General features: G+C 41.9%; 1 protein-coding gene across 1 annotated transcript in view; it reads left to right on the top strand.

Moving 5' to 3' along the window:
- Positions 1–17,373, top strand: part of LOC146817390 (vomeronasal type-2 receptor 26-like) — a 953,476-nt gene that overhangs the window by 273,881 nt on the left and 662,222 nt on the right. The window lies entirely within an intron of this gene.

Below are 17,373 nucleotides of genomic sequence, written 5' to 3'. Positions count from 1 at the left end.
TACGGTGCTTACCCAAGTTATTTAGGTGCATAAGTCCTTAAAAAGGTACACTGCATGTCAATCCTGTTGGCTTACGCAGTTTGACAGGCTCGTTATGTTCAGGGGTACAATCTAGAGAGGGGAGAAGAACCAAGAATTTGCTATTTCAATCTTGTCAGTTTCATGAATGTACAATGAATGATGTTATTACTGGAAGAAGGCCTGTATTAATGATGACCTAGCGATGCCTGTAATATTTTATAAATGCTCAAAAAAGCCAAACTAAGATAAAGTGGCTTCGGGCGACTGCGCATCTAGTGCGGGGTTTTAGAAGTAACCTTTCCGCTGAGCATACTCACAGCACTAAGTGTGTGGATTCTGATGGTAAAGTTAACACACGCTGTATGCAGGACATATATTTGTTGCATAGTGAACAGAATTGAAACCAGGATACACATTCATATATAACAACTGTATCCAGATCGTGTGGTCATTACGGGGGGGACAAAATTAAAGCCTGCAGTCACACGCAGGTATACACGTACAAAGTTATATGATAATATATATACTTTACTGGTGCTCCTACGGTCGCGAGATCAAAGTTGGCAATATACATTACCCTTTAAGTTGAGATACCTCGATATTTTGATGTATCATGTAGTTTCTATTTCTATCACACACTCATATATGAACTCATGAGCAGCTATGTCCAAAGCGTTTAGTCGTTACACGGAGGACAAAATTAAAACCAGCAGTCACACGCAAGTATACACGTGCAAAATGGGATGTGCTATCATAATCTATATACTTTGATAGGGCCCCTACGGTCGCGAGATAAAATAGGCAAGGACTGGCTATAGAGGCGGTGGCAGCCCTCTTGGCCAGGACACCTGGGGATAGACCTGATGGGTTTATTTTGGAATGTCTCAAAATTGTGTTACAGCATAACTATTTTGAATTCAAACAAGACCTTTACCATCAAATCAAAGGTACAAGTATGGGGGCTTCCTGTGCCCCGAGTGTAGCGAACATTTTCATGGGGGAATTTGAGCGCAAACATATTTTCAATGAGATTGCACCCTTTTTTGAGAATATAACACAGTGGCATCGCTTCATAGATGACATCTTCTTCATTTGGACAGGTCTAGAATCTGATCTTCTGGACTTCATATCTTGGCTAAATTTAAATGATAACAACTTGAAATTTACTGGCAAATAATCCGCTGACAAAGTAGAATTTCTAGATATATGGATTGCAGGTAACCAAGGGCACTTAGAAGTCAGCCTATACAGAAAACCGACAGCCAAAAAACACCATCTTAGAGCAAACGAGCTACCATCCACCATGCCAAAAAGATTCCATTCCCTTTGGGGAGTTTCTTAGAATTAGGAGAAACTGCACTAACATCGCAGAGTTCATGGTACATGCCAAATCTCTCCAAGAACGCCTCCTTCTCAGAGGCTATCCGAGAAGACTGATACGTCAGTCACTCAAACGGGCTAAATACTATAACAGAGATGCCCTTATCAGTAATGAACCCAAAGAGAAAATGGACAAACTTGTATGCGTGGTGGATCATTCGAATATCAATCATAAAATCAAACAGATTTTGGATAAAAATTGGAAAATCCTGAATACCAACGAAGACACCGATACCATACACAAACCTATAGTAGCCTTCAGAAGGAATTCCAACCTTAAAGACAAATTGGTGCACAGTAGATTCCAACCACAAAACAAGACCAGACAAACCACCCTGGATGGTAAACCCCTACCCATAGGTAACCACCGATGTGGCAACTGCCATGCATGCGAACACGCTATAGTCTCACAAACTTGGACATATGGCGAAAAATCAGGTAAACTACAACAAATGACCAACTGTAGGAGTTCAAATATTATTTACCTGATATTATGCCCATGCGGCCTTGGCTACATAGGGGAAACATCCAGAGAGTTTCGGCTGAGACTCTCGGAACATAAATCAGCGATAAGAACTAACAAACTACAAGCGCCTTTGGTCAAACATTACCTTGATTACAATCACAAGGAAACGGAAATAACATGGATTATTATAGAAAAGGTCAAGACAGTACCAGGCAAGGACCCAGCCAAAACCAGAAAACAGCGTGAAACATTCTGGATTTTTCATTTGGACACTGTACGTAAAGGCCTGAATGAGGAAATAATCTGGTTAGTTACAGAATAATTTATGTATACTGTGTCCAATCTTTTAGATTTCTGTAACTTGTCTGCCAATTCGTACATCTAATCCTGTATTGGTGGACTTCCAACTCATCTGGCCCTTTGTTATTTCTGTTTCTGTCAGTTAGACTCTGCCCAGCTAAATACCATTCACACTCTACAATACTGGGTCTGTCCTATAGAATACAGACAACCCCCCTCTGACAAAGAGAAATATTCTTGTTATTCATTACCAACACTCATTACAGACTATTTTATGACGGCTCTGTTACAATTTTTCAGGTTATCGCGCCGGTAGCACTGCAATTGCAGATGAGATACGCCACTCTGTTGGGATCTGTTTTCCAACTCAGATCACTTTAGACCACTCCAAGATGGCGCCCATATTAGCTCCCGGTGATTGTAATATTGGTGTGACTGTGCACGCTACATAGAGCCACCATTAAAACGATGCCAGCACACACAGCAATTGCCAACTATCTAGACACCAAATTTGCCTTTGCAGTCCTTCTAACATAGGACTAGCACTAATATACTCATGCCCTACACCAGTACATGTATGGTCAAAAATTTTCTTTACATTAAGTTGAGCAACATACATTTCTATGTAATCATTTCGGACAAATGTATTTCTTATTTGACAACCTCACCCACCATGTATCCCGTAGGTATTACGTCTTTTCACCAATTCATATACCATCCAAAGATGGCGCTGACTGTGACACTCGTTTTTTCCTCTTTGAAGAACGTGTCACGTCACCTGACTCTCACGTTGCAACATGTGATCGCAGTGCTTTTCAAACAAATACGAGGCCACCATTAAAACCCCGCTTTCCTAACCCGGCAGCGACGAAAACGACAAGCTACGCTAGCTAGGAGGTAAGGACAGTGCAAGTCCCAATAACCTAATCCATTGATATAAATAGAAAATAAATATCAAAATATCGAGGCTTTGCATCTCAAAGGGCTTGCCTATTTTATCTCGCGACCGTAGGGGCCCTATCAAAGTATATAGATTATGATAGCACATCCCATTTTGCACGTGTATACTTGCGTGTGACTGCTGGTTTTAATTTTGTCTTCCGTGTAACGACTAAACGCTTTGGACATAGCTGCTCATGAGTTCATATATGAGTGTGTGATAGAAATAGAAACTACATGATACATCAAAATATCGAGGTATCTCAACTTAAAGGGTAATGTATATTGCCAACTTTGACCTCGCGACCGTAGGAGCACCAGTAAAGTATATATATTATCATATAACTTTGTACGTGTATACCTGCGTGTGACTGCAGGCTTTAATTTTGTCCCCCCCGTAATGACCACACGATCTGGATACAGTTGTTATATATGAATGTGTATCCTGGTTTCAATTCTGTTCACTATGCAACAAATATACGTCCTGCATATAGCGTGTGTTAACTTTACCATCAGAATCCACACACTTAGTGCTGTGAGTATGCTCAGCGGAAAGGTTACTTCTAAAACCCCGCACTAGATGCGCAGTCGCCCGAAGCCACTTTATCTTAGTTTGGCTTTTTGGAGCATTTATAAAATATTACAGGCATCGCTAGGTCATCATTAATACAGGCCTTCTTCCAGTAATAACATCATTCATTGTACATTCATGAAACTGACAAGATTGAAATAGCAAATTCTTGGTTCTTCTCCCCTCTCTAGATTGTACCCCTGAACATAACGAGCCTGTCAAACTGCGTAAGCCAACAGGATTGACATGCAGTGTACCTTTTTAAGGACTTATGCACCTAAATAACTTGGGTAAGCACCGTAAGGTACCTTAATCTCACCTTTGTTGAAGGATCACTGTGCCATTGTATCCCTGATAAATATATACTCTCACGTTTTATCTTTAGATGAAATTGATACAAATACCATATACAGTGGGACCAATCGTTTTCGTTGTGCCTTTGAATAAATAGCATGTAGGAATGAGCAATGGCTTTACATACCAGGATATATACATAAACTCATAAAGGGTGAGACAACTTCAAATCTATGTTTTTCGTAGCAAAATGATTAACAACAAGCTTATATTTAAAGGTTATATCTCTACCCTATCTGTTATCTAATAGAGTTAAACCTCTAGAATACCATCGTGTCCATTACACCAGTGGGAGCACGGAACAGATGTTTGGATATCAGAGGGCACGCCAATAAACACACGTAGGCGAATATTACGTCCATACCTCCTTTCCTTTACTTTCTTTTTCTTTCTAGCCTATGTGAGTCTTAGCAAGCTCATGGAGGTCTCAATTCTTCCTATGGCACTCTTTTTGTACTTTGAAGCACCATTGGGTCATTCATCGCTTGGGCACTATCCCTTTCTTTTTGTTTGCAATGTTGTTGGAAACGATACAGTGATGCTGCTAAAATTAATCTTTATCTGCAGTGGCTCTAACTAAGCTAGAGCACTTACATATAAGACATTTTGAAAATTAATTAACCCCCAGTTGCAAGTTTGACTCTCATACATGCAAAACTTTTTTTGTATTCCCACATAGAGAGAACCCCTACTTTTTCGCCGTTCAGATGTTAAAAGATATCTGTAACAACACACTGGTCCTGAAGAAGGAGACGTGGTATTTATAACGTACGTCGACCAGGAGCACCAACCATACACTGGGAGATCCTCAGAAGAATTCTATTTAAAACGTCATGACTCTAGAATTTTAGGACATAACAAGAACTGTCTAAAACTTATGTATACACACTAATTTTGCTTGCACTAGAATTGAAGTAGGATCTTTTGCCAGAGATGGTTTGTTGGTTTTTAATGAAAAATCAAAATTTACCTATGGAGAATGTCTGTTAGTATGCAGGAGTGAATGATAGGTGAGAATGTTGATGTGACGGTTTCTTTGATTTTCCTTTGGGGTCTCTAAACATAAGTCTTTTTATATAGTTTTGTTTCTCATGTTCACAAGTATCTATGAAATGTAATTTATGAGGAAACACAGTGTGAAGCAATGTATGTTCTACATATGAATTAGATGCCAACTTAACAATTATGAATGCTCTGCTATGTATATCCTTTTCTTTTTAAAAAAAAGTAAATAATAAATACCTTATATAAAAAAATGAAAATGTTTTTTGAGTAACTTTGCACCTTGGGGGTCTTTATAGTACACAAGTGATTAACTCTACAAGAATAAGACAGGTCAGATAAGAGGTTCTCTTTCTTCATTTGTCGTCCTCCCCTCCTCTTGGACCTAAAAGTACTTAGGGGAAACCTTTCGCTTATATATCCCTTTAGCGGTTTTTACCGCAGGTTGCTCTTGTTCTAAAAAATTCTTTGAAGTGCAGCTTAGCATCACTATTCGTTCCTAACTTTGTCCAGCTAATTATTTTTCTTTTCAGTATATTTTCCCCCTCTCACCACTTCCCCCAATTTTCTTTTTCACAGTAATTGTAGTAAAATGGAGGGCCTAAAACGTTTGTTTTTTCTGATGATGATTTTGCCACCATGATTGGACAAATATCAGGTAGTAACAACACGAATATAAGTACCTTTGATAACAGCAATGGTGAATGGACCAAACTGCTAAACCTGAGAAAGAAAGCTAAAAGGATGGAGTCCCACGCTTTCTTCATGCTAGAATATCTCAAAGCAGGAACTATACCATCTGGCCTTAGAGTGAGAAATGTACCAGCACTTTTTGTTGAGGTACGCAAATTTCTGGAGCGTTGGTCACATATCGCTAACCGATGCTCCAGAGATTGGATGCTACTTATTGTAGAAACGGTACGAGAAATGATCCTAGTTCTTAATCAGGAAATTACTGACTTAGAAGATAAACTTAAGACAAGTACAGCGGTGGACGATGCCAAGGCTAAATTGTTGAATATCAATCAGGAAATACAGGAGTTTGAGGAATATCTAATAAAGAAAAAAACAGACAAGCTCAAAAAAGACATTAGGTGGTTTTCACAAGAAAAAATATACCCCTATTGAGTCAGTAGCTATTATCAGGAAGGATCATCAGAACAAGACCAATATAATCCACGACCAGCCAGGCGAGGTAAAAGAGTAACCTTCTCAGATACAAACTCATCTGACTCAGACCCTGAAACACAAGGGATGGGAGATGGATACAATTACGATGATAGGAACCAGCGAGGACATTTCACCAACCAGTACCCGAGGTCTCAGTCTAATTCCCCTTTTTTATCCAGGGGCAGAGGGAGAGCCAGAATGAGATATTCGAGGCCAGATCGGAATTTTTACCAACCGATAGAGCCTCCACATCCACAGCCGTACATGCGTACGAGAAACCAACAGTACTGGAGAGCATAAATATATCATCTAACAACAACGAACAGATACCTATTTTTAATCTATCTGAACATATCCTGTCCCAAGATGAAATTAAACTTCTCAGCAGGGGACTTTGGTTTGTCCCAAGCACGCAGCTCAATCGGTTCAGACTCAACCATGATATGTTCTCTTTCTTTCGTAAAATAAGACTAGCTAAGTTTTTTGCTTCCACCACCACGACAGAGCCAGAACTTAACCATTCTGGCTGCAAACTTCCATCCACTTTCACACCAACTCTAGATATGGTGGGGCCTGAAGTTAATATCTTTGAGAAAACTGTCATCAAAGAACTTCAGAGGATAACTAAATTTATCCCTAAACCAAATTCCAATCTGACTGCTAACGAAAAGGAGGCATTAAAGAACCTGCAGAATAACTCCCACAATACAATAAAACCGTGTGATAAAGCAGGAGGAATTGTAATAATGGATACAACCAAGTATGTTGATAAAATCAACACCATGTTAAAAAAACCAGAACACTACCAACAATCTAACATGAGGTCCTTAGATCAACTTAAGAACTTGATAGACACCACCACAACCAAAGCCTTTGTTGAAGGATATATTTGCCAGAAAGAATTAGCCTATCTTAACAGAACCAATACTGTTACACCAGCAATCTATGGAGTCCCGAAAACTCATAAAGACACTCTGGATCCACCACTAAGACCCATCATCTCTTCCATAAACTCATGTACGGAACCATTGTCAAAATATGTAGATACCTTTCTTTGCCCTCTAACCACCCAGTACACCTCATACATTAAAGATACAGGACACATGATTGCAACATTGGAACATAAACCATTCAACTGCAATACACAACTACTTGTTACCCTTGACATTGAGTCTTTATACACCAACATTCCCCAGGACCTGGCTATAGAGGCGGTGGCAGCCCTCTTGGCCAGGACACCTGGGGATAGACCTGATGGGTTTATTTTGGAATGTTTCAAAATTGTGTTACAACATAACTATTTTGAATTCAAACAAGACCTTTACCATCAAATCAAAGGTACAAGTATGGGGGCTTCCTGTGCCCCGAGTGTAGCGAACATTTTCATGGGGGAATTTGAGCGCAAACATATTTTCAATGAGATTGCACCTTTTTTTGAGAATATAACACAGTGGCATCGCTTCATAGATGACATCTTCTTCATTTGGACAGGTCTATAATCTGATCTTCTGGACTTCATATCTTGGCTAAATTTAAATGATAACAACTTGAAATTTACTGGCAAATATTCCGCTGACAAAGTAGAATTTCTAGATATATGGATTACAGGTAACCAAGGGCACTTAGAAGTCAGCCTATACAGAAAACCGACAGCCAAAAACACCATCTTAGAGCATACGAGCTACCATCCACCATGCCAAAAAGATTCCATTCCCTTTGGGGAGTTTCTTAGAATTAGGAGAAACTGCACTAACATCGCAGAGTTCATGGTACATGCCAAATCTCTCCAAGAACGCCTCCTTCTCAGAGGCTATCCGAGAAGACTGATACGTCAGTCACTCAAACGGGCTAAATACTATAACAGAGATGCCCTTATCAGTAATGAACCCAAAGAGAAAATGGACAAACTTGTATGCGTGGTGGATCATTCGAATATCAATCATAAAATCAAACAGATTTTGGATAAAAATTGGAAAATCCTGAATACCAACGAAGACACCGATACCATACACAAACCTATAGTAGCCTTCAGAAGGAATTCCAACCTTAAAGACAAATTGGTGCACAGTAGATTCCAACCACAAAACAAGACCAGACAAACCACCCTGGATGGTAAACCCCTACCCATAGGTAACCACAGATGTGGCAACTGCCATGCATGCGAACACGCTATAGTCTCACAAACTTGGACATATGGCGAAAAATCAGGTAAACTACAACAAATGGCCAACTGTAGGAGTTCAAATATTATTTACCTGATATTATGCCCATGCGGCCTTGGCTACATAGGGGAAACATCCAGAGAGTTTCGGCTGAGACTCTCGGAACATAAATCAGCGATAAGAACTAACAAACTACAAGCGCCTTTGGTCAAACATTACCTTGATTACAATCACAAGGAAACGGAAATAACATGGATTATTATAGAAAAGGTCAAGACAGTACCAGGCAAGGACCCAGCCAAAACCAGAAAACAGCGTGAAACATTCTGGATTTTTCATTTGGACACTGTACGTAAAGGCCTGAATGAGGAAATAATCTGGTTAGTTACAGAATAATTTATGTATACTGTGTCCAATCTTTTAGATTTCTGTAACTTGTCTGCCAATTCGTACTTCTAATCCTGTATTGGTGGACTTCCAACTCATCTGGCCCTTTGTTATTTCTGTTTCTGTCAGTTAGACTCTGCCCAGCTAAATACCATTCACACTCTACAATACTGGGTCTGTCCTATAGAATACAGACAACCCCCCTCTGACAAAGAGAAATATTCTTGTTATTCATTACCAACACTCATTACAGACTATTTTATGACGGCTCTGTTACAATTTTTCAGGTTATCGCGCCGGTAGCACTGCAATTGCAGATGAGATACGCCACTCTGTTGGGATCTGTTTTCCAACTCAGATCACTTTAGACCACTCCAAGATGGCGCCCCTATTAGCTCCCGGTGATTGTAATATTGGTGGGACTGTGCACGCTACATAGAGCCACCATTAAACCGATGCCAGCGCACACAGCAATTGCCAACTATCTAGACACCAAATTTGCCTTTGCAGTCCTTCTAACATAGGACTAGCACTAACATACTCATGCCCTACACCAGTACATGTATGGTCAAAAATATTCTTTACATTAAGTTGAGCAACATACATTTCTATGTAATCATTTCGGACAAATTTATTTCTTATTTGACAACCTCACCCACCATGTATCCCGTAGGTATTACGTCTTTTCACCAATTCATATACCATCCAAAGATGGCGCTGACTGTGACACTCGTTTTTTCCTCTTTGAAGAACGTGTCACGTCACCTGACTCTCACGTTGCAACATGTGATCGCAGTGTTTTTCAAACAAATACGAGGCCACCATTATACCCCCGCTTTCCTAACCCGGCAGCGACGAAAACGACAAGCTACGCTAGCTAGGAGGTAAGGACAGTGCAAGTCCCAATAACCTAATCCATTGATATAAATAGAAAATAAATATCAAAATATCGAGGCTTTGCATCTCAAAGGGCTTGCCTCTATAGCATATCTACCGGTGATTGTAATATTGGTGTGACTGTGCACGCTACATAGAGCCACCATTAAAACGATGCCAGCGCACACAGCAATTGCCAACTATCTAGACACCAAATTTGCCTTTGCAGTCCTTCTAACATAGGACTAGCACTAATATACTCATGCCCTACACCAGTACATGTATGGTCAAAAATTTTCTTTACATTAAGTTGAGCAACATACATTTCTATGTAATCATTTCGGACAAATTTATTTCTTATTTGACAACCTCACCCACCATGTATCCCGTAGGTATTACGTCTTTTCACCAATTCATATACCATCCAAAGATGGCGCTGACTGTGACACTCGTTTTTTCCTCTTTGAAGAACGTGTCACGTCACCTGACTCTCACGTTGCAACATGTGATCGCAGTGCTTTTCAAACAAATACGAGGCCACCATTATACCCCCGCTTTCCTAACCCGGCAGCGACGAAAACGACAAGCTACGCTAGCTAGGAGGTAAGGACAGTGCAAGTCCCAATAACCTAATCCATTGATATAAATAGAAAATAAATATCAAAATATCGAGGCTTTGCATCTCAAAGGGCTTGCCTATTTTATCTCGCGACCATAGGGGCCCTATCAAAGTATATAGATTATGATAGCAAATCCCATTTTGCACGTGTATACTTGTGTGTGACTGCTGGTTTTAATTTTGGCCTCCGTGTAACGACTAAACGCTTTGGACATAGCTGCTCATGAGTTCATATATGAGTGTGTGATAGAAATAGAAACTACATGATACATCAAAATATCGAGGTATCTCAACTTAAAGGGTAATGTATATTGCCAACTTTGACCTCGCGACCGTAGGAGCACCAGTAAAGTATATATATTATCATATAACTTTGTACGTGTATACCTGCGTGTGACTGCAGGCTTTAATTTTGTCCCCCCCGTAATGACCACACGATCTGGATACAGTTGTTATATATGAATGTGTATCCTGGTTTCAATTCTGTTCACTATGCAACAAATATACGTCCTGCATATAGCGTGTGTTAACTTTACCATCAGAATCCACACACTTAGTGCTGTGAGTATGCTCAGCGGAAAGGTTACTTCTAAAACCCCGCACTAGATGCGCAGTCGCCCGAAGCCACTTTATCTTAGTTTGGCTTTTTTGAGCATTTATAAAATATTACAGGCATCGCTAGGTCATCATTAATACAGGCCTTCTTCCAGTAATAACATCATTCATTGTACATTCATGAAACTGACAAGATTGAAATAGCAAATTCTTGGTTCTTCTCCCCTCTCTAGATTGTACCCCTGAACATAACGAGCCTGTCAAACTGCGTAAGCCAACAGGATTGACATGCAGTGTACCTTTTTAAGGACTTATGCACCTAAATAACTTGGGTAAGCACCGTAAGGTACCTTAATCTCACCTTTGTTGAAGGATCGCTGTGCCATTGTATCCCTGATAAATATATACTCTCACGTTTTATCTTTAGATGAAATTGATACAAATACCATATACAGTGGGACCAATCGTTTTCGTTGTGCCTTTGAATAAATAGCATGTAGGAATGAGCAATGGCTTTACATACCAGGATATATACATAAACTCATAAAGGGTGAGACAACTTCAAATCTATGTTTTTCGTAGCAAAATGATTAACAACAAGCTTATATTTAAAGGTTATATCTCTACCCTATCTGTTATCCAATAGAGTTAAACCTCTAGAATACCATCGTGTCCATTACACCAGTGGGAGCAAGGAACAGGTGTTTGGATATCAGAGGCCACGCCAATAAACACACGTAGGCGAATATTACGTCCATACCTCCTTTCCTTTACTTTCTTTTTCTTTCTAGCCTATGTGAGTCTTAGCAAGCTCATGGAGGTCTCAATTCTTCCTATGGCACACTTTTTGTACTTTGAAGCACCATTGGGTCATTCATCGCTTGGGCACTATCCCTTTCTTTTTGTTTGCAATGTTGTTGGAAACGATACAGTGATGCTGCTAAAATTAATCTTTAGCTGCAGTGGCTCTAACTAAGCTAGAGCACTTACATATAAGACATTTAGAAAATTAATTAACCCCCAGTTGCAAGTTTGACTCTCATACATGCAAAACTTTTTTTGTATTCCCACATAGAGAGAACCCCTACTTTTTCGCCGTTCAGATGTTAAAAGATATCAACACACTGGTCCTGAAGAAGGAGACGTGGTATTTATAGTCAGTCTCCGAAACGTACGTCGACCAGGAGCACCAACCATACACTGGGAGATCCTCAGAAGAATTCTATTTAAAACGTCATGACTCTAGAATTTTAGGACATAACAAGAACTGTCTAAAACTTATGTATACACACTAATTTTGCTTGCACTAGAATTGAAGTAGGATCTTTTGCCAGAGATGGTTTGTTGGTTTTTAATGAAAAATCAAAATTTACCTATGGAGAATGTCTGTTAGTATGCAGGAGTGAATGATAGGTGAGAATGTTGATGTGACGGTTTCTTTGATTTTCCTTTGGGGTCTCTAAACATAAGTCTTTTTATATAGTTTTGTTTCTCATGTTCACAAGTATCTATGAAATTTAATTTATGAGGAAACACAGTGTGAAGCAATGTATGTTCTACATATGAATTAGATGCCAACTTAACAATTATGAATGCTCTGCTATGTATATCCTTTTCTTTTAAAAAAAAAGTAAATAATAAATACCTTATATAAAAAAATGAAAATGTTTTTTGAGTAACTTTGCACCTTGGGGGTCTTTATAGTACACAAGTGATTAACTCTACAAGAATAAGACAGGTCAGATAAGAGGTTCTCTTTCTTCATTTACCTAGATCAACCTGTAGCCTTTCTTAGCAGGAGGTTACTTCCACGGGAACAGAGATGGAGTGCTATTGAGCATGAGGCATTTGCTGTGGTCTGGGTGCTGAAGAAGCTAAGACCATACCTGTTTGGGTCTCACTTCCGGGTTCAGACAGACCACAGGCCCCTCAGATGGTTGATGCATATGAGGGGTGAGAATCCAAAGCTTTTGAGGTGGTCCATTTCCCTAGAGGGTATGGATTTCACGGTGGAACATCGCCCTGGTACAGATCACGCCAATGCTGACGGTCTGTCCAGATTTTTCCGCCTTAGTGATGAGGAACTCCCTTGGGTAGGGTAGTTCTCCCCACTTTTCAGCTGGAGGGGACACGTGTTAGACCCGGCACCTTGGCGTGAGTCTCCCTTCCACTTTTTTGTCGCTGTGCCTCATGTGTTTTTATGGTGTTGGCCGCTCAGAGCACTGTGCCACTGCCAACCAGTGCCACAGTGCAAGTGCTCCCTATGTAAAATGTATATGTTGGTTGGATTCCATGATTGGCTTATTTGGTTTACTATCAGACCCCAGTAAAGTGCACCAGGAGTGCCAGGGCGGGTAAATACAAATACCGCTGGTGGGCTCGCAGCACTGGTTGTGCCACCCACAGAAGCTGCCTGGTAAAATGTATCTAAGGTCTGCCATTGCAGAACCTGCGTGCAGTCTGGTACTGACATGCTGACTGGGCAAGTGCACACACTTGCCAGTCCCTAAAAACCTTCCCTTAACTTCATATTAGTCACACCTATGGTAGGCCCCAGGGCAGGGTGCATTGTAAGCATAAGGTAGGACAAGCCCTGATATGTGTGGCATGTCCAAATAGTGAATTACAGCCATTTTCGTTTTTCACTATTGTAAGGCTACCCTGTTCTCATAGGCCAGAATGGGCTGTTAAGATTGTTACATCTTATGATCCTAACAGGCCCATGGAACATGGTAGAAGATCGAGTTTAGTATGCCTGAACTCAGAATAATAAGGTACACCTTTTAGTAAGGATTATTTTAATATTCCGCGTTTGCAAATGCGGCTTTTAGAAAGCTGCCCTTTGCTTGCCTAACCATTTCAGCCCGCCTCTGCGCGATTTGTATCTGCAGTCTGGCTTGCGTGAGTGACAAGGCAGGGCTACGTAGCCTGGTGGAGAATAGTACGATTGGCAGGTAGATGGGTGGGAGGAGCGCACCTGGGCTTTGAATAGGACTGTGCTCTGCCACCACAATACCGGCTCCGCCCCCTGTGGAGCGTCTGATGACTCTGCCCTGCACCCTGAATGAAGAAGCCTGCATCGCGTAAACAAAGTGCTCCAGAGCTGGACTGAACTAGGCAAGGGCCCCCCTGGCCTGGGAGAACAAAAGAAATGTAGTATAAATGTAGGAGCCCTGCTCCTAAGAAATCAGATCCTGCTACAAGACGAACCTCTGCCTGAGGAGAAGGAACCGGGAAAGCTGTAGGAGGAGTACTGTCCATGACCTGGGGGATTGGCCTGCAGTGGTTGCCTTGCTGCTGAAGGAGAGGAGAAAGATTGCTGATAAACTTTACTTCAACTTGTGCTGTTTAAGGTCTCCAAGGGCTTGTGCTGAGCTTGCCCCCTGAACGAAGTCCCAGGACCAGTGGACTTCACTGCCTTTGAGAACCGCCGTTCTCCCCGTGAAGCTGAAGGCCGAGAGAAGTGTGCGCCTCCCAACCCGGCGCGTACTTTCGTAAGCCTGTGCCCCCTGCCCAGCCCAAGCACCGTGACTAAGGCCCCCGAGCCGTAGCTCGCAACGCAAAGGAAGGACTGTGTGACACCTGATTTGCCTCTCTGCATCGTGCCACTTTGCGTGCCCCCCTACCCTTGCTGAGGGTAGGCTGTGACTCCTAGAGTGGTTGGTTCGTGGCCCCCCACCGGAGCGTGTTACCGGCTTTGCCTCACGCTGAGAACAAAGGCGCCGTCCTTGAAGGTACGGCTCGAACGCCGCAACTAAGAGCCAGCACACCGTACGTCTGCATCGTCCCCCTGAGCACCGCGACTGAGGCCCCCTTCGAGCCGGAGCTCGCACCGCGATTGAAAGGACTTCACGACGTACACGCGCGCTGAGGATTTACTGCGCCGTCCCTGACGAACTTCTACAAAGACCAAGGTACTGTGCCCCCTTCACCCCGTAAGGTTCACGCGTCACCCGGAGTGTCTGCTGACGCTTGTGAGCCCCGCTCGCAGCCTCTTATACCGCACGAACCGGCCGACGCGCACGAAGTGCACAGACCTCCTGAACTAAGCTTTAACCAAGAACGCTTGAACTAAATAGTATTGTGGGCCCGTTTTACACGTTATTGGGTCTTGTGATAAGTTTGCTTACATAAAGAAGTATATTTTTGATAAATCAGTGTGGAGTCCATTTGTGGAGGGTATCATTGAAGTGTTGTATGTAGTCACAAATGCTTAACCATTACGCCTGAGATAACGCCTTGTCTGCTCGCGCCAAGCTACCTAGAGGGTGAGCAGGGGTTATTGATAGAGTGTAACCCCTTACCCTGACTGGAGGAAAGGTCCCCTGCTTGGTATAAGTACCTACCTGTGCCAACCAGGGAATCTGGATTCTAACAACACCTTTACAGCCTTTCTCAAAGAGAACGATCTTCAACAACACTGCCTTAATCCCACACACCATAAAGGCAAAATCCTTGACCTGATAATCTCCAGTTCCGCTAATTTACAGTCATTCAAAATCATTCCAGTCGACTAGTCTGACCACATGCAGATCCCATTGTCCCTCTCCGGTTCTTACACCAAAACTGTGAGGCAACCCAAAAAAAGAAAAAACGGATCAGGAGCACATCCAATCTTGCTACAGAAGCTATGGCCACCATGGCCCTTCCTTCCCTAATCTCGATTACACCCCACCTTGATATTAATGAAGCCATTGACAAATGCAACTCCTGCATGAAATCCCTTATCGACAAATTTGTACCCTGAAGTGCAAATTAACTAGACCCAGACCGTTCAATCCTTGGTTCTCAGAAGAACTTTACAAAGAAAGAAAGCTCATCAGAAAGTGTGAGAATTCATGGACATTAGCACCATCTCACCTGAGTATGAAAAAGCTTTACATTTATCGCGAAAAACAGTAAAAAGATCGAATCCTTAGAACTGAATCTTCTCACTTCAGAGCACTTGTGAATTCTGCAAAGAACAGACCAAAGCACCTGTTTGAGGATCTAGCACAAACTGCAAACCCCTGTACCACTTCAGCTCTTGAGCTATCAGTGGCCCATTGCAACAACTTTCTAGACTTCATTGACAGAAAAGTCAGAGACATCCATATCTCGCTACACACCAGTGAACCTCCAGAAACTGAGATTCTACTGTGCAAGGCGTTTTATTTGTGGTCCTCTCTATCCCCCATTTCCGAATGAAACCAACAGCGAACAATCTCCAAAGTTAAACCCTCAAACCACCTTCAGGACCTCATTCCAGGGTCTATCAGCAAATCTCCTGCCACACACCTACTCCCCCTATGGACTCACATGGTCAACTCCTCTCTTCATTAGGGCCTATTTCCAGAATTCTTAAAGTAGGTAAAGTCTCTACTCTCTTGAAAAAACAATCTTTTGACCCAGAGAACATAAACAACTATCGCCCAGTCTCAAGACTTCCATTTTTAGATAAAGTCACTTCACACATTCGAACAAACAACCTCCTAGACTTTCCCCAATCAGATTTCCACCTGGGCCACAGTACAGAAACTGCGTTCCTACATATAGTTGATGACTCTCTTAAAATTCTCTACTTTGGGAACTCCTGACTCTTGGTCCTCCTGGACTTGTCAGCTGCATTCAACACTGTCACCCATTTGGACCTCCTTCTCACTCTTGAACAATGCATGGGCTGGGGAGGGACAGTCCTCAACTGGTTCTCCTCTTACTTAACCAACCACTCCTAAATTGTGAAAATGAGCAATGAGTTCTCATGACCAGTCCATGTACATCAAGGAGTCCCTCAAGTCTCGATCCTCTTCCCAGCCCTCTTTAACCTGTATCTATAACCACTATGTGTGATTCTGAGAAACGCTGGGATTCTCTTCTACCTCTACGCTGATGACACTCAAATATACTTGAACATCTCTTCCCCTGAAGACCTTGCTCTTCTTTCAATCACACTCCTAAAGATTCAAAACTGGATGTCTAACCATCATCTAAAACTCAACCCAACTTAAACAGAATTTCCTTTGCTCTCACCTCCGAAAGCAAAAACCACAGTACAGGAATGGATGGCCACCTTTCCCATCCTGGATGACAAACCTGCAATTGTCCAGAGTGCTAGAACCCTTGGTATCATCCTTTATAATCATCTAAATCACCAGAGCTACATTACAGTCTTGACCAAAATAGCACAACACCAACTTAGGCAGCTGTGGGGCATCAGACAACTTATTCAGGAACAAGACCTCAAAACAGTGGTTCAGTCTCTCGTCCTCTACAGACTAGATTATGGAATTGCCCTTCTCTCATGCATTCCCCAAGTCCATCAATGCCCACTGAGAGCAACTATTTACGCAGCTGCATGCTTCGTGTTATGTCTCAAGAAATGTGACCACATTTTCCTGGCCCTGCTAACCCTCCATTGGCTTTCCATTGAAGCTTGGGCCCAGTTCAAAACTATCTGCATTACCCACAGAGCACTGCACACCTCTTCACCCTCCTATCTAAGTGAGAAACTGAAATTCTCTGGTGTAAATAGGGGTTTCAGAAATGCCCAACCCATGCTCCCGGAAACCCCACCTTCAGTTGAGAACGGTAC

The sequence above is a fragment of the Triturus cristatus genome, chromosome 6 (assembly GCF_964204655.1).
Source record: "Triturus cristatus chromosome 6, aTriCri1.1, whole genome shotgun sequence".
Classification (NCBI taxonomy): domain Eukaryota; kingdom Metazoa; phylum Chordata; class Amphibia; order Caudata; family Salamandridae; genus Triturus; species Triturus cristatus.
The sequence above is the reverse complement of the archived record's forward strand: the minus strand, read 5'-3'. Positions and strand labels throughout refer to the sequence as shown.